Source organism: Seriola aureovittata, chromosome 10 (assembly GCF_021018895.1).
Source record: "Seriola aureovittata isolate HTS-2021-v1 ecotype China chromosome 10, ASM2101889v1, whole genome shotgun sequence".
Taxonomy (NCBI): Eukaryota; Metazoa; Chordata; class Actinopteri; order Carangiformes; family Carangidae; genus Seriola; species Seriola aureovittata.
The window spans coordinates 11,660,951-11,679,907 of NC_079373.1; the positions used below are offsets into that span (position 1 = coordinate 11,660,951).

Here is an 18,957-nt window from a genome sequence, read left to right on the forward strand (position 1 = left end):
TGTGTACAAGATGTTGTCACAGTGAATATTTGTATATTCCTGATGGATTTGATCATCGTACTTCAACACTGATTTTGCTGAGCGACTCATCAACAGACTTCAAACTCATTTTTCTCTTCCTTAATTATTACAAACATATCAACAAAACTTTAAAGAAATAATCATAATGCATGACATTGAACAGCAGCAGAAAATTTCCCATTTAGTTATAGAGTACAAGAAAAGAAAAGAAAAGAAAATATACCTTATAAAGTTTATTGTTTTTCATATTTAGTTTCATTTAATTGGTATCAGGAAATGTGTTTTTTTTTTTTTTTTAAATCAACAAAAAATAAGACTAGTTAGTAACAAACATCCCTTTTTGTACAAACTTGAATAAGAAAAAAAAAACATCAGTAACTACGGTTAACTTATGTTATGAAATACAAGGCCATATAATCCCTGCAAATCAAAAGGAACACTTCACAGATTTTCAGCCTCTTTTGTCTACAGGTAGCTTTGATACAGAACTGTCATCTGTAATTTCAATTATAACTCTGTGTGCAGAGGAATGACCAAAACACAGACAGGTCAGGACAGGGGCACCACTGTATCCTTGATGAACCACACTGTCATTGTGTTGTAAAATGAGTTTTATAGTAGGTTCTTATGATGCGTCTTAAATAAAAATGTACCAGAGAAACTGCTGGAGTGATCTCGTGTTTCAAGTGGTATCTTGACTCCTCTAAACATACAGTGTGAACTGAAAAATCATTTCACAAAATGAGGGTCATATGAATAAGGTAAAGAAGGTTTTTTTTAAGAAGCAAAATGCATAATAACCTAAATTCTTTTGATTCTGTAAAGCGTATCTTCTGTTAATAACAAATTAAGGACCAGAGAGTATTCCAGTTTCCAGCAAAGAAAAATACTTTGAATATTTTTTTTCCTTGAGGGAAGTGAAAAGCTCAAATCTGAGTGTGAATGTCTGGATCTCACTCCAAGTACTTTGAGTCCCAAAGTCTGAATGAAAACACTTCTTCAAAAAAAATTATAAAATGAAGCAATTTGACCATTTTCTTTTTTTCTTGCTGGGTAATGTTTGTTAATCTAACATATACCTACTAAACCATGTGTCAAAAGTAACATTTAATTAAGGTGAAGATTTCTTAGTCACTCTTCATGTCTGCAATATCATACACTGACAGTGACTTTGGAAACTCAGCTTCCTGAATTTTGCAGCCTGTTTCAGGCAGTAATACATCAAATTAAAGTCTGGCAAGACAAGAAGTTTTCATTTTTTTTGTACAAAAGGAAAAGCCGTTTCTCATTGCATACAATATGACAAGCACAAATGTTGCGTGGACTATGAATGTTTACATTCATGTTAAGTAAACACAACTAAAATATTATTCTTACCTACTAAAACTTGCCCTAATGACAACTAAAATATTGTAACTTTAATCCCTGAAACGCTAAAATGAAATCAAATCAAACAGGTGTGACAATTCTCTACATTTAAAAAAAAATATTTTGAAACATATGTATCACTTCATTGGATATACAAATTACAAAAAGGTTATTATTAACTGTAATTAGTCTAATTTATCACTTACCCAAAGAGCACTGAGTGTGATGATCCACAGGAAACCTCAGTTTTTACTGACTGGTTTTATTTCCACAGATAGATTCCTGCATAAATGTTTTGATATCAGAGGCAAAGATTCTCCAATTTTGAACCTAATTAAGTTTGATCTAACTGAGTCATGGAGCAGGTGTGAAAGCCTCTCCCTCCACACTGTCTGCTTATCTTTTGACACGGGAAGCAATCCAGCACCAAGCTGCAGTCACTTTTCTGTAGCACCTTGCTAACAATTTACACATCTTAATAATTTAATGATTCTGGCAATTGGACATTAAATTTCTTATTTTCTAATCATGAAAACCACAGGAGCTTTCTTTATATTGGTCAAATACAGATCATTTGACAAATCATCCCCCCTAGCAGGCTTAATGTCTCGTGCATATTCATAGCTTTTTCAGATTTCCAATCAAAGTGGCTGGCAGGTCTCTGGTGTGAGCCGTGCCTCGCGCTCCTCTATGAATCATTCATGCTGTTTAGCTCACAGTTGTTTGGGTGCATCTGGCTCGGGGAGGTATGGGGTTGGCCAAATGGAGAGGCCACATGGCGGCTCCAGATGTTTTGCTTTTGTATATGAACAGCTCATCAAAAACAACAAGCAGTGCCACCCTAGAGTCTCTGCCATCTGGGGGAGACCAGACAACAGCTTCTCCTGTTCCCTGGTGAATTATTTGAGGGCTGTTTTGAAAAGACACGAGTTATTTTCAGGCAACCTTCTAATGCCATAATCAGCAACTATGAAGACAGCAGCCTACTGTTGTTAAATTTTGGGCAGCAGGCTGCTAATCTGAAGACAGTCATTTAGCTGGAGGGGCTTGATTTAAGAGAAAGCAAGCATCCGCACAGATGAAGTGTCCTTGAGCAAGACAGGAAATCCCTGCAGCTATGGAAGATGTTTTGTAGCTGCCATGTGTCTGACCTGCCTGTGTAGAAAGGGATAAAGCAAATAGAGTTCTCTCTTAAGGGATCAATAGAAAAAATGATTAGCTACGCTGTTCTAACGCTGACTTGTCTTTTAGTTTTTATTGAATTGCATCACAACATAAATCAATCAAAGTAATGAGAGAAATCTTTGAGAGTTGAAGTTCACTTTTCACACAAAGTTTTTGAATATCTGTCAGGTCACATTATTCTGACTGCTGTGTGCTCTGTTCTCTGCAGGCCCTTTGTGTCCAGCCCCCTGTGCACATCAGAACCATCCCCAGATCCCTGCCACTCTCAGTAAAATCATTATTTAGTCCTTTTGTAAGCAAGCAGGGTCCCAGATCACAAATTAATCTTTCATATGTTTCCAAGATCTAGCCTTCTGTAATCCCATCTGTATGAGACACAACAAAGCACAGCGAGAGAGCGCCTATGAATTATTCATTCATTTCTCATGAAAGGCTTTCGTTATGTCTGTCATGTTTCACTCTTGCAAGGAAAATCCATTGATCCTTGCCTTTTCTCTGACAACAAGAACAAACAAGCGACATCACATAGCTGTACATTTTCTCACACTCCGACAAATAGATCTGAGAAAAATTCTTCGGCAATAAGGCAATGTATAATATGCATATGTGCATAACGTGTACACACATTACAAATGCTCACTCACACATGCCGTATGCACACCACATTAAACACATCACCATGCTCTTAACTAATAGCTGCGAGTGCAACCTCAGGGAAAATGTTTGAACTAGAACACAGCAAGACACAGTGGATTAAATCACATGTGCCTTGCCAGTAATCATTTATCGCCGGTAGTATTATAATCTAATGGGCATGTCTTCTTTCTGACAAGTTGCCTTCATAATTCAGTGCAACAGAATAGAGAAAACAGCATTGTTAACAAGAAAAGGCTTTAAATCACAAGCATGGAGTACATTTCCTGTGAAATATTAATGTGGAAAGTGTGTTTGTGTACAAGGAACAAAGGGCAGAGTGTTGTACATCAATGGGCTGACAGTGCTGCAGGCTCCACAGACCGGGCTCTGCTTACTTCAGCTATGGCACACTGTGTATGTATAGGGGGTTGGTGCATGGGGGGGGGGGGGGGGGGGGGGGGTCATTTATAATGTATAGGCCTGCTGGAGCGTGAGGTGTTGGGTCTGCTTAGGTTAGTGTGCATAGCTCTGTGTGGCTGGTCTTCACTTCGCTCTGAGCACTTGCCTTATTTACTTTAAAAGCTTCCCTCCGGAGCCTTGTTTGGAAACTCGGGAGGCTGGATGGATAAGACAGATCCAATTCACTAATACTTCCATTTTTACAATGATGAGCCTATCGCCTTACAAGATTGGGAGTAGGCACAAGTCTCCCTTTGAAAGTCACACAGCCTTGTAAGTCCACATTAGTGTCTTGTTACCTGCAATGTAATGAAGTTTGTCGGACGGTTGTCTGCAGGGTGCTCCAGTAATGCTCTTGGCTCTCAGGTCGGAGGAATCTGACTGGATCCTATTAAGAACAACACAGTGGCTTTATCTCCATTCACAGCAATGAAAAACTAAACATCAGACACATTAAAAAAAAACTGTGCATTAACTGTACAATTACCGCTAATCCTAGTGCACCTGTAGCTTGTTCTACTCGTGTCACTCATGCTTATTTTATAGTACGCTGCAAGCTCTGATATGACAAGTTGCTCATGCTGATTGTGTGTACTTGACTATGTAGATTACGCAGCAGCTTGCAGGATAAGAGTGCTGTTGTTGGCCCAGGCTGCCTCCTCCCTGCCTGTCAGCGCCAAGCGGAGATGAGCTTGTGGCCCGTTCTGTCTGCTGTTAATCCTGCCTGTTCTGCTTTGACAAAGCTGCTGTTTGAACAATGGAGCTGTCTTCTTGTCTGCTAATTTAGGAACAAACATTTGCCTGCGTAGCAAACAAGCTCTCCCAGGAAGTGCTATTAATAGGATAATTAAGCAGACGGTAATGAGCAGGATTACTGCTAATTATGACAAGATTTGTTTTGGCATTTGCCTGAGAGGCAGCGGAGTGTTAAAGTCTGCACAGGAGTTCATCACTGCACCGAGCGAGCAGGCACCTGAATAAACAGACTGGGACTCACTGGGGGTATGGGTGTGTGGCGCGCACGTGTGCGTGTGTTTGTGGGTGGATAGGTGGGGGTGCTGGGATAAACAGAGGGGAGATAATAGCAAAGGCACAGCAATGCCAGAGGTACTGCCAGACCAGTCTATCACTTTGAAACAAGGTCTATCAAACCTGCCTCTACTGTGTATGACTTCATGGCTGTGAGGGGCTGCCAACTGACCCTGAACACAGTATCCATATCCTGAAGCTGGTGGGAAAATGCTCATCATAGTTTCCCAGAGTGCAAAGGGGAGTTTTTAAATGTCTTGTCTGACCAACAGTCCAAAACAAATTTATGATTATATAGAAACAGAGAAAAGCAGCAGATCCTCACATTTGAGCAGCTTGAACCAGCGAGTGTTTGACATTCATCTGTCATCAGAGACTTAGAGAATGAATCAATTATCAAAGTGCCTGTAAATGGAATAATTGATAAAACAACAAATAGTTTCAGCCTGATTTCTCATATTGTTTTGACTGATAAAATAATGCTCCATTAATTTAATAGGTTGAAGACATTAGAACTTTTTCTGGTCTTTACTGTGATTATTCACACACACAACCATCTCCTCTAAATGAGTAGCGGTGAGAACAGTAACATATTATGATAATGAAATGTGATAATATTGGACATACGGCTGATTAAAACAGACAACATATTTGACGAACTCATTAGGCACAGTTGTGGAACATCTGTTTCAGTTTTCCTTGTTTGTCAGGACAGCGTCTGACTATTAAGGACGCTTCTAATTAAAAACGGCTGCCATATATTGAAAGTAATGTGTACTGGGCACACTCACTTTAGAGATCATATTATCACTGTCCTCTGGTGAAGGCCTGAATTAAGTTAGATGACTTTGCTACCTCTACAGCCACCGTGTGAATACTCCATGTCAATATTTTTAGCTCTGTGTGTATATTTTTACCGCATGTGTCCTATGTGTTTTTACTAGTGAGCTACAATAAAGACAAATTTTCATTGCCTTGTGATGGACAGTAACTTTTTTCTAGTTCTAGGTGGACTGGTGACATGAACACATCAGGTGACTGGTTGTATAAAGATACTGTCTCAGACGTTTCTTTCCTCAGAATAAAATGTCTCATTTTGCAGGTCAAAGGAAAACTTTGAGTGAAGAAACAAATGCCTTTTTTTCAAAAATATTCTGTCTGGTTTTTAAAAAAGGTTTGTTAAATATCCATTTTTTTCTGCCATTAGACGCTTAGAGGAGTGATTGTTTTGTTTGAAGTAGAACACGACTTTGTTCCATGAGTATAAAATGTGTGATCATTTCTTTGTACTTAAGGTTTTGCTCTCTTGCAGCTGAAGAAGAGAGTAAAATGGCAAATCTTTTGTTTTCCACTAGATTAAAAGTTTGATTATTTTTCAGCGTATTAGTGTATTATTAGCTGTAGTGTTCTTGTCATTCTCTCACATGATAAGAGATTAAATTAGACTGTTCCTTACTGGGAACACAGTAGTCAGAAGAATTAAACCGTGGGGTGACTTTAACCGAGATGAAACCTTAATTCACAAGATTCAATCAAAAACTGACAACAAACAAGCCTGGTTGAGGTGAAGGGGAATCTTAATGCGATTGTAGCTAAAGCTCAGACAGTGAGCCGCCTCCATTAAAGCATGCCACACGGCCCAGCAGCTCCAGATAAGACAACTGAGTCTGGGATTTAGAGCTTTGGCTTATCGTCATCTTCACACCACTGTCTCACCAAGAGCAGAGAACATGGCCCCCAAATCCTCTCCAACAGGGAACCAAGTTCGCCTTTGGGCTATAGGTGCACTCCAAGTTGGGCACAGGTACATTAATGGGTTATAACTCTCAATTAGGACCTTGATCTCTAAGCCTCCTCAAAACACACAGCCGCTCTGGCACGCCAACAAGACTTTTCATTCTGTAGCAGAAGCTGTGATAAGATTATAGAGAGGGAGAGCTGTGTGGAGTACTGTTTCAGAAATAAAATTGCTTTTATTCCACCCAACATGTGTTCAGTGAGATTAAGGCATAATCTTACAACGTTTAATAAGAGCCCGTTTGTGGCCTTCCGGCTGAGGCAGAAAAAGTGGAGCATGCCTGCTCTACTTTAAATCCTGTTTATTGAATTATAAAGAACCTTAAAGGATCAGGAATGTGACTCATACATTTAAATATTTTATGGCATTTTCACGTCAAAGCACATCATCAAGTAAAGTATGCACTGCAGTGTTTACAAAACTTTTTATATCCAGCAATTTAATTTCCTAAATATAGCTCCACTGCATTAACATAAGAGGGGCTGTATATGGAATACTTTAGGGTAAAGAATAGGACTTATTTTATGTAAATTCATGCAAAGGGCAAAATATCAATTACCAAAGAATATTGGGTAGGACATGAGCAATGATCCTTCCATTAAAGATTCAACATTGAAGAGACAAAATGATAAAATGCTGAAGATTTTCCATCACAACCTACATACAAATCCTGCTCTATTCTCAAACATAAGGCCATATTGGAAATCCCTAACCTCAATTTATGTAATCCAAAGCCCTTGCATGAACTTCAGCTTGAGCTCTGGCTTTCAAGAGGTATTTGGAAGTTAAAGTCTCAGATCAGATTTGGACAGATTAGAATTAAGAGTTGGAAGTCTGGGAGGGGTGGATATGAGGATTTGCACTGCTCCACGAGACGGCCTTGTCAGTGATAAGTTATACTGAGCCACGGGTAAGAGGATTGCCCAGACTAATCCGAATCAAAAGACATACCATGTGAATTACATCCCGAAACAGGTTCGCTTACAGAGATTAGGAGCCTGCATGTAAATCCTGTCATACTCTACTTGGCGCTGGAAGATGAGCCAGAAAGAACAAACACAAACATGTGCTTTGTGCCCCGCTGCAACTGCTGGCACCAGGTCGGCTACCAAAAAACGGTTGGTTTCCTTGATTACAGCTTTCTTTTTCGTATTCTTCAGAAGATTAGATGTCCATTGATGAGGCTATCTAGGCCAGGCACACTAATTATTCACACCACATCTAAGAAAGTGCTTATACCGAGGGTTGAGAATAACCCTCCCCAAGTGAGCTGACACCCACAGACACCCACATGGCAGCCCGCTCACCCCTCCCTTTCTCTCCCTCGTCATTCCTCCCTCCCACCATCACGAAGCTAAGCTCTAGTTCAATGAAGCATTTATTTCTCTTCCTGTTTGACATGGGTGATTCTATCAAGGCATCTGGCAGCAAGTGCTGTAATACAAGGCTTTCTGTTGAGACGTCAAAGAATGTTACTCTCTGCCATAGTGAAAGAAAAAAATAGCTTACATTTTTCTCTTTTTTTTCTCTCTCTCTCTCCAGAAGTACTGAACAAACAAGACTTGTATCCCTGGCCCAGAAATGCTTCAAAGAGCACATGTCTGCTGGGACTGGCTGTGAAATGTAGAGCAGTGCTGGCTGCTTAGCTTTGCATTTCAGCCAGAGCAAGCTCATAAGAGCACTGCAGAAATTTGGTCAGATCTGTAAACCAGGGAGAGCAGAGTACGAGGTACAACCTCTCTCTCTCTCTCTCTCTCTCTGCAACTTCGTCAGACAGTGGAAACATGTTACTGCAATAAAAAACAACTACAGTTTCATAACTTATCCTCTACTCACATATTTCATACTCTCTGAACTGCACGCTCGTTGCTGTGGGTAATAAGACACAGTGATCCCAGAAGCCTCTGAGTTACACAGAGTCATAGGTACATGCTACTGATAAAAACTGATGAATAATATCACAGCTTAAAGATGGAATGAATCTGTTGTGCTCTCATGTGTACAAGGGAGATATACTATGGTAATTACCCTACACATCAAGGCTTGTGAAAAATGCAGCAAAGCAAAGCTATTTTGTTGTAGATTGAATGGATGTAAATGCTTTAGGGCACAGTGTAAATGGAAAGCACTGAGACGAAAGCAGTAGGAGCCAGCATAAGAAAAACCATCAAGCGGTGGTGCAAAACTCTCTGCAGCGCTATGAAGCATGCCGAATAGAGGTCTCTCGCTGCAGTATAACGGCTCATAAAGCCGCAAATGGTATTTCCACTTCATTCAGTCTCAGGGCCAGGTTCCAAGCAGCTCCTCAACGATGGAACTGAACCCATTAGCAATCGATTAAAGAACCAGCAGGCAGTCACCACTCTGCCTGCGGGGAGGATGGGATCTGGCGGGGTGGGGGCCTGTCGGCCAGCAGAGGCTCCTGGGGATTGAGGTTCAAATCTTTGTTTATGTAGAAATAGTGGCGAGCACTTTAACCTCGGATCCCGCCCCTGTGGAGCAGATTAAGACAGTCAGATTGTGAGCGGGATGTGCTCAGAGATGCAGAGCATGGCGGCGTTTGATTGACACATTGCGTCACTAATGCAAAAGGTACAACACCTCTCTGAGATAAGACAGCACCCAAAGGACACTTGCTACTCGTCGAGAGATGAATTTGATGAGCATATTCATAAGTCTTATCGAATGTTTGAGCCGTGGATGTTTACCTAGATCCTGAGATATGAATGATGAACAATTTGACCTTTGGAAACAGATTAGAATTTCAATCAAGTGACCACAAACCAATCCATAAAACTATATGAAAACGGAGAGTGGAGTCATGTAATTACCTCAGGCTTAAAACATCTTAAATTGATCTCGGTTCATACAAGTCGTTTTGGCAGTGAGCATACATGTGATAAGAAAATTATACAAGTTTATAAGTCAGAATTTATTCCACTTGTGATCCTACTCTCCTTCATCCCTACACTATATATGCTCCATACATAGCAGCCTGTCAGCTTTTATTCTTGGGGCCGACCTTTGTCTGCATGGGCCTCATAACTGACATTTTCAATTACACTGCAAACAACTTATCAATATGCATGGATTTCCCAGCCAATATCAGAGCAAACAGAGTCGTTTGGAGAGCTGAGTCTGTCAGGGGAGAGAAACAGGGCAGACATGTCAAGGTCAGGATTTTGTTAATGAGGGACGGGCCGCTGAATAATTGAATGGGCTGAGCAGTATCGACTGTTGAAGCAGAAGCGTTTAAAGCGTTGGCGATCGTTAAGGAAAATCCTCCCAGCACTTTATGTTCCATGGCAGTAATTTATGCACGGGCATCCAAGCGGGTGCCCTATGGTTCACAGCACTGAATGCACAAAGCAATGAGTGGATTAGCCAAGCACACTTTAGAAACAGCAGCCAAGCGTGCAAGTCATTCCTGTGGATGAAGTGATGGCTCTGGCAGTGCAATTATTCAGCTGTGCATTTTAAATACGCAGACAAATGGCAACGAGAGAAGCGTTGAATATCTGCTCTGTATACCTAGCAGAAACACGGAAAAATAGCTGTGTGAACAGAATGTCAAGGCTGAAAGTGATCAATTTGCAAATTATGTATCCCAGAGAGCACACTCAAATGCAGAATAGCTGCAGCAGTGACAAAGGGTGAACCAGGATAAGGGAAACATACCATGTGATTTTATGCTGTGTGCTCCGTAAACAGGTTCCTAGAGAAAAACGATGTGGTGGACGACTAAACTGATGACATCAGCTCATGCTGCCGGATTCCCTGGAAGACAAAACTGTGACATTTGGCCACAGAAAACAAATTCTAATAATTGTGGGATCAAAAGCAGTAGATGTAAATGCATGTAAACAAGCTAAGTAACACTACTTTAGCCAAATTCCCCCTTTGTTTTGAGCGCTATCTGAGTCATTTTTAATCTGCACCAAGAACTGCTCAAGCTGTTGTTGTTGCTGCAACATACTCGAGCAGTTCTCAGGCCTTTAAGCCTCCACCCCTCTCTCCTCTCTGCAGGTTGGGAGCTTTGGGGGGCTTCTAATCCCTCTATGTAATTACTGCTCCCTGCAATGGCCAGACCATCTCTGTGTAAATCAGATTAGCTGACCTAAATCGCTCTCGTTTCTCTCTACCCCATCAAACAATTCCTTATCTACACCCAGAGAGCTAAACAACACACAGACACCACTCCTCCAACCTCCCGCCCCCAAAGACATGGCCTGTTTATTTGATCAGTGCAGGAAAGCAAACAGTTTCTCCATGATACACAAACAGGCTGGGCTGGGTCGGCCCTGCTGGGTGGCCAGAGAGCAAGGGTAGGGCTGAGCCGCTGGCTGGGCTGAAGACGTGCAGATAACCACCTCCATCACGTCCGCAACTTCCACACCGGGCCATTAAAAGCAGAGGAAGCGCGGCAGACGCATAACACGGACAACGATGTTGCTCAATGCGCGGTAAATAAAGGTCACCGAACATGATAGAGATGTATTACTCCTCTCTGTGCTGCCTCCTCGCCTCCTTCCCATCCAATTTATTCCTCAGGTCATACATTTACAACTTTGAGAGAGGAGGTGGGGGGGTGGGGGGGTGGGTGAGGGGTGTGGGGTGTATAGAGAGGAAATGCTGCTCTTCAGTGGGAATAGAGACAGGCTAAAGGAAAGAGGGGGAACAAATGAGGTCTGTGATCCTGCCTGTCCCCTCCTCTCGCCTCCTCCCTCACACCCCCCCACCCGAGCCCCAATCAGGCTGAACCGCTGCTCTCAGCGCGACAGCCAGGCCTTTGTTGCTGTCTGAATGGAGGTTAAATATCCCTCGAAATCAGAGCTCTTTGGCTTTCTGGACGCATAGTCAGAGACCCAATGCCTTTCACATGCTAATGCCCGTGTTTTTTATTTCCTTTGTAACCATGGTTAGACAGCAGCATCATGCTAAAGGGCGATGAATAAAGCGGGTGAATTTGTTTTTTTTCTCAGCTTTTTTTCCTCTCTCTCTCTCTCGCTCTCTCTTTTCTCCTATCCCTCCCCCCTTTCCCTCTCTTCCTCTTTTATCACCATCTCTTCGAGCCAGACCACATTCCATCCCCCTCCTGCAGGGGTTTAAAAAAGCACAGATGGTCTCTCCTGACCTGCTATTCATCATTGTGTCAAAAGCTTTGTCAGAATAATGCTCCCCAACAACAAGCTGAAGGATTTTATTTGTTTCTATTGATGAGGCCCGTTAATTTCACAGACGTCTCATTAGGCTTAAACCACCAATTAATTTCTTTTGTTCTCATTAAATGGCTAATTCTAAACATGAACCGCACTGACAATGAGTGCTGCTCAGAGCCAAAGCCAGACAGCGCTGCTCCCGCCACGGAGCTACTAGAGCGTGAAGCAGGCAGGTAGAGGGAGAAAATTGAAGAGCAGGAGGGAGCACGAGATTGGGGGTGGGGTGTGAGTGCGTGGGGGGGGCATGACAGAGAAAGTGGTGGCAAGAGCTGAAAAGAGCGAGGGAGCAAAGGAGAGCCCTGACAAAAGCCTCTGTTAATTTGTAGACACCCTTAACACTAGGCATGGATGGCAACTCATTAACTGCTTGCAGATTTTTTTTTTTCCTGTCAGGGGATCAAGTGGCCCTCAGGAGTAAAGGTTGCAATCATCTGTTGGTGGCAGCAGCCAGCACTCATGCTCCGAATAAAAAACGAAAATAAAAACGATAGCAGAATAAATCAAAATACAAATGGGAACAAAAGAAAAAAAATGAAAAGCGTAGACTGGGAACCAAGGTAGTAATTTTTCTATTGGAAGTGAGCTCACAAAAGCTATCTTGTGCCTGCACTCCATTAAAGCAGTGCAAGCTGTCATTATGGCCAAGGATATATGGAAGCCTCATAATATCCAGAGATTGGTAGTTTGTTAGACAGCACTGTACAATTTGCTGCAGCCTTGAAGGATCCTTGAGCCTCTCTTGACAATTTACCAAGGGAATTGCCGGAGCGTTGCCTTTTGTCTGCTGGAGACACAGGGGCAATTATCCAGCCTCCTGTAATGTTTCCCTGACTTTAATCTCCTGGCTGAGAGCATAAAGCAGAATGGGTAAGGTTTCAGAGTGCCTCTGGGTTCTATTAACACACAACTGCTGTTTCTGTTCAGGCCAGGCAGCCAAGAGAGGACTGCAATCTGACAGACAGGCCTCCCTTGGGCTTTTAGGGAGAAAACATGATTATGTCATAATATATTTTCGAAAAGAGATCCATTTGAAAGATTGCCCCTCTGTCTTTTCAATCTAACATGGCTCTGCTTTTGTCAGGCACAATGGGAGCACTAGGAATGACAGATGCTTCAATGAACTAAACAGGAATAGAAATAAAGTGTTTTACCAGGAAGAAAAAAAAAATCACCAGAGACCGGAAGCTGGGGTAAGAAAATCCAGTTTCACTAACAATTTCATCAAACCAATCTCATTAGTCTGGTGTCAAGATTTTCCTAGGTTTATTTAAATGTATTTTTTTTTAAGTTAATACCATGCAGAGCTGTCTTATTCATAAAAGCATGTCCGTGGTTTTAGTCACATAAAGTACATTTCAGAAAACCATTTGAGCTGCAACAATGAACTGATTAGTTGATTAATATAGCAACAGAAAATTAATTGGCAACTATATTAATAAATCAATTAATCATTTTAGTTTCAAGTGACACTTCCTGGCTCAAGCTTCTCAAATGTGAGGAGTTAATGCTTTTCTTTGTCATACATAATATTAAACTCAATATCTTTGGATTTTATGCCATTGGTTGAGTAAAACGAGAGATCTGAATACATCTCATTGGATTATTGGAAATTATAACAGACATTTTTCATTACTTTCTGACATGTGGAGAACAAACGACTCATTGATTAATCAAGAAAATAATTAGCAGATTAATCTATGAAAAAAATAATCCTTAGGTCCTAATCCTTAATCCAAAAACAAATCACTGACCACTGGATTTTATATAGATTACTGCAGAATGAAACTTGGAACTGTTTAAAAAGAAAGGCAGGTGTGTCTGTCCACTCCACTTAATGATAGCAAACACATCACTTTGCGGCTGAGAATAACACTTGAGCATCACAACAGAGTATTTGGACGGGGCTGAGCTCTCCAGAATAGAGCTCATGCAGCCACTTCATGACTTATATGTATAAGAGCTTTCCAAAAAGCACAGAGACAAGGATGGGCAATCTTGTGATCAAAGTATATATGCCTTTTAGAGTGCAGGCTGCTCTCTGCACCTCTCCAGTTATGACTATGTGCTACAGCAACAGTGAAATGAGAGCATCTGCAGTGAGGAAAGCAAAAGGTCTGGTGTCTAGTTATATGCTGCCTAATACAACAGTCCTGCAATAAATCCTACCTTCATTACATTTTTTGTTGAAACTGTTATAGGGATGTGTAGACTCAACCATATGGTCATTTTGGAGGATGAAGTTCGTTCAACTGTATCACGTTATACTGCCTGGTGTTTCTATTCCTTTATCCACCCCATTTATATCAATGAGGGTATGTCACATAATTGTTTACAGTACAGTGCAGTTAACAGTGTGCTTTCTCTGCAGAAAATCAAAATGATGTATGAGGTTATGACGAGATTCTGATCATTATAGTCAGAGTGAAATTCAGCTTAAACCAGTTCTGGTGAATTTTGATTTTAAAAAAATTATCATTTTTTAAACTAAAAATAAAGCGATTAAGGGTGTATTTAACTTCCTGAGGCCCCTGAGTTATTTAACTACTTGATAAAGACATCACTTTGTGATGAAGGTGATGTTAGAGAGGTGTCAGTGCTGTCTTACTCCAAGTTATCTGTCATGGGGGTTCACCTCTTAGCTAAGTGAATTAGCTTGATTGATTGTTGATTGATTTGACATTAGTCTAGATATGTTCAGTTCTTCAAAGTTGGATTAAAACGATTCTAGAGCTGTCACATGAAGTGATAATAGAAACTCACCGGCCAGTGGTGGAAGTTAGATGTTAGGTCTATAGATTCCTTCTCAGTGAGAGGTGGTTAGCTTGAAGTCGGTGTAGCCTAGCGGTACTTTTCACGACGGAAAAAGAGCAGCAAAACCTCCACACAAATGATTCAAATATTCCCTGCAGTAAAATCCACTTCACCACTGCTCACCGGTGTGAAAAGTGTGTTGATAGCGGTCATTATTTTTGTCACGATAAAGCCAAATAAACCACTTCCGCCGTCGATTCAACGCATGCAGGTGAGATGTAGCTAACGGTTAGCACGACACGGCTAATCCATAATGTCAACAATACATACAAGGTATGTCAGATAAATAACATTTCTGTGTTGTATGCTGAAATCTCAGCTCAGATATGTTGCATTTAAACAGAACAGAGGAGCAGAACACAACTACAGTAAACCAGCAGGAAGTGCAACTGCACTGGGATATTAGAAACGATATTTACATATATATTTAGTTTTATTTCATTAGATAAGAATGTGATTTATATGTGATTGACGATTGATAGCTAATCTTGAGCTATTTGATTAATATTTACACTAATGAGGAGTGCATGGCTGCATTTGCAGTTGGCTGTTATTTACTGTATGTATGCCCCTGTCTCAGACATTACCGAACAACATTAGTGCAGCATCTTTATTATAGCTATTAAAGGACTATGGTTATATTAAAGTTGAATTGATCAAAAAGGTATCAACAAACATTTTACTTTGTACAACCACTAAAAAAAAGTTAGATTACAAATGGAATATTAGCTTTAAAGTGCAGTTTAGCTTCAAGGATAAGGCTGGTAATCTTTGTTTTATGGTCAACAAGTACATGAAAAGACCAAAATTAAACAGAGAATTTCTCCTACTCACAAATATTACTTGTGTAATCAAAGCCTGATGTATCATATTCCTCTGCCATAGAGCGCCATTGTTGTTCAAAAACTATTACAAACACATCAATGATGGGCAGGGGCACTTTAGTTTACTTTGAGTCAATCCCACATACACAGCGGATTTTGTCCCCAACAAATGGACTATTTACTCCTCTTTGAATTACATTTGCTAAAATCCAGTGCCCAGCTGTTATAGGAAATCATTTGACTTTTTTTTTTTTTTTTTAAAATAGGGAAATCAGGTAGGGAAATCAGAAAGTTATGAGAGATACATTAACACACTGTTGGGTTTGTATTTTTCGTGGAATTTGCTTGTATTAGGAAAAATGAATAACAAAACCAGACTCATCCTTTTAAGTAGAAAAGATGGATGATTGCATGTTTTTTTCCCATGAGTTAATCCATAAAGCTGGAGGAAGCACCCTGTAATATTCCATAAATATGTCCTGCATTACATGGAGATGTTAAATATCACTGTAATACTTGAAGTTAACATGGTTATTCCATCTTATCCAACAATAACAACAGACAAAAAGCATCATGAAGCTGAAGAAGTGAAGTCACATGTGCAGTAAGTAATATTATGGTTAACTGTAATCCGTATCTATGACAGTGTGTATTATTGACATAAACTGAGAAAAATCATAGTAACAATGTTGGAAATATAGGCCTGCAAACCCTTGATATTAAGTGGACAGTCTCCCTTTTTAATTTTGTGGTATGCGATCAAGCTGTTAATCAGCTTTATAAAAACTAAAGGATATCTTAGAAGTAAACACAGGCAGAAGAAGGGGCCAAAGGGAAATCGAGCTCCCACCACTTTACCTCAATACCACCATTTCCTCTGTAATTAGTCATGTAGCTTATACACCTCCAGCTGTGCCTTAATCAAAGAATGTGTGTGGAAATATAATTAGTATGTTAGCATAATGCATATAATAAAGAAGTACTTGTAGTTGTTTTGATCTCAACATCAAAGAGCATGTTGGGTCCTTCTCAGGGCATTAGTATCATACAAATCTAATTACACTGGGTATTGAATTACTGGATTTTAGTGGATACTTGGAACAAATACAAGGGAATGTCCCGACAGTCCTCCGGCCTTCCAGTGGAAAACAGCGATTACAAAAGGGCATACGTGAGAAGATGGTGAAACAACATACTGATAATGTGTGGTTCTCTGCTCCTCGGGACACATCAGGAGGAATTTAGGTTTTCCTCCAGCTGCGGTGACACAAACCTGCCCAGTGCAGACAGTCCCTTGACCTCAATATCTAAAATAGCATCCAGTCCATTACTGTCCTCTGACTAAGCTCTGAGACTCCACACGGTGAAGTGCAACATCAAGTTCTCATGTCGAAAGTCCTGCCAACATCAGTAGTCTGAACACAGCCACGGCAGCCAAAGCAGCAGCAGAGGTGGCGGCGGTGGCAGCAGCAGCAACAATTCAGCCTAATCCAAATGAATCTGGGTCTCCCAGGTTTGTTCATCCTGGTTGGAGGGTGATGACTGCTCTGCTCTGCTGGGGTGCTTATCTGCTGTCAGTGGTCGGTGGCTGTACAGGCCTCGTGTTATCAGGGCTCAGCCTGCTCAGGGATTGGAGGGCCCATGGAAAGTAAACATAGAACCTGTCCTTTGCTTATCTATATCCCAGGAGAGTGTGTGTGTGTGTGTGTGTGCGCATGTGTGTATGTGTATGTGTGTCTGTGTGAGGGAGAGAGAGATGCACAGAGAGAGGGAGGGAAAGAGAGAGAAGCTTGTTTCCATGGCAACCTCCTTCTTTAACCCCCCACCCCCACCCCTCCCCTCTAGAGGAGAACCCTGGTGGTCTTTGTGTAATGCGATTCCACTAGAATGCACTGTGGATTAGAGCTGCACTGCCTTCGGGCCCTAGGCAGGGCAACAGTGAAGACATTATTACCCAGATCAAATGCTGTAATCACTAGGCACTGGGGGCTTTCACATCCATTGCAGATAAAACCTAGGACTGGCAATACTCAGGTGATTAGGGGATTATTATTCTGCATTTCAGCACGGTGCCAGTTCCTCGCTGTTGGAAAAAAAAAGAAAAAAGAAAAACCCTGATTCTCTGTGTGATGGATGGGGGAGGGCGAAAAACAGAATGCCAGCTAAAAGAAGCAGCCAGGATTCTGGTGGACTGTGATCAATGCCTGGCAGCTAAAACTAGGAAGAAAAAAAAAACAACAAAAAACACTCACAGTGGTTTGCATGTGCAATCCCACATATTGGCATTACAGACCCCCTTTGATTTTCTGTAGGGTCTTGGCTTGAACAATTAGAGCAGAAGTAGAGAATTGGACTATTCTCTTATGTTTAGAGCTGCTGTAAAACACTTAGGCCACTCTAGTTTCTTAGTCTGCACTGTAGCCCTCCTCTAAATAGAACAGGGCAGCATGGGCTTTCGCATGAGAACCTGCTGAAAGCCCTCCATTGAGAGGTAGATCAGTGGAAGGCGAGACAATGACCCCTGTGTCCAGCAATAGGCACTCAGAGGTACAACCTTTCATCTGCAGATATTCTACTGTTTGATTAAGTGAGGAAGAAAATTCTACTTGAGCAAGGAGCTTAAGCTACAAATGCACACAGGAAGTACACACTTCAGCGACGTGGGAAAAGAAAGACTATAGCCTTTAACAAATGAGCCTGTGAGAGCGGAGCATGGCGGCTGGCTCCATGCTGAAAGCATCCGGCCCTGCTTTTGTAATCTAACAACAACATCTCTGAAGAGGCAGCCATATGAAGAGCTCACAGCGTCACACACAGAGTCCTAGAAGAGCCTTGCTCTGGAGTGGAAGGACTGGGCCATTCACCTCATCCTGCCCTAAACTACTCAACTACCAAAAGACCACTCAAGAGAACTCAAGAGCAGAGTTTCGTCATATTTCTGAAGTGGTACTGCATAAAACCTCTACTTTATTGAGTTGGCTGTGCAGTTTCAGTGCTAACACCGTACAAAGATACAACCCTGAATAAGGTGGTAGATGACAGTGACCACAGTCAGTTACAGTACACCATGACTTTGAAAACAGTACCAAGTTTATCCCTTAAATATTAATGCAAGCTCAGTCATTTTCTGAGTTACAGCCATCGCCAGAGGTCCCGAGCAGCCTCTCTAACAGCACCCAGAATGTATTCCTCTCATGGCTGCGGTTCTCCTGAGGCAGTTGTCAACTCCTATCTGGATGCATTTAGAGCCATTTACTGATGGACGTCCATTTACAGTCAAGGAGAGCCTGTGAGTAAGTCTGTATATCCTGCAGATGCAGACTAGAGCGAGGGAGAGCCCTCACTAGCAGCGCACAGGGCAATAAAGACTTTAAAGATACAATTTCTGGTTTTCACACGAGGAAAGTAGAGTCAGGCCAGCACTAGCCAGGTACTGGTGCACTCTCAGTTGCTGCTTTACGCTCCCACAAATATTAAACTGCATCTATGAATCTAAAACCGCCTTACTTAAAGAAATCGTTTGACCTTTTGGGAAATGTGCTTATTTGCTTTCTTGTCGAGAGTTAGATGAGAAGATCAAGACTTGCGTCATATCTGTGTAGTGAAT

At 41.4% G+C, this 18,957-nt stretch overlaps 1 long non-coding RNA gene across 2 annotated transcripts; it reads right to left on the bottom strand.

Annotated features, from left to right (window-relative positions):
• Window positions 1-322: 322 nt before the first annotated feature.
• On the bottom strand, window positions 323-14,875 carry LOC130176530 (uncharacterized). 2 transcript variants are annotated; one of them, XR_008828881.1, is made up of 3 exons: window positions 14,476-14,875; window positions 3,969-4,057; window positions 323-2,544 (listed from the first exon to the last, which is right to left on the bottom strand). It is a non-coding gene; the product is annotated as an uncharacterized LOC130176530 (long non-coding RNA). The 2 variants fall into 2 exon arrangements; XR_008828882.1 differs by lacking the exon at window positions 323-2,544 and adding an exon at window positions 3,663-3,827.
• Window positions 14,876-18,957: the final 4,082 nt, after the last annotated feature.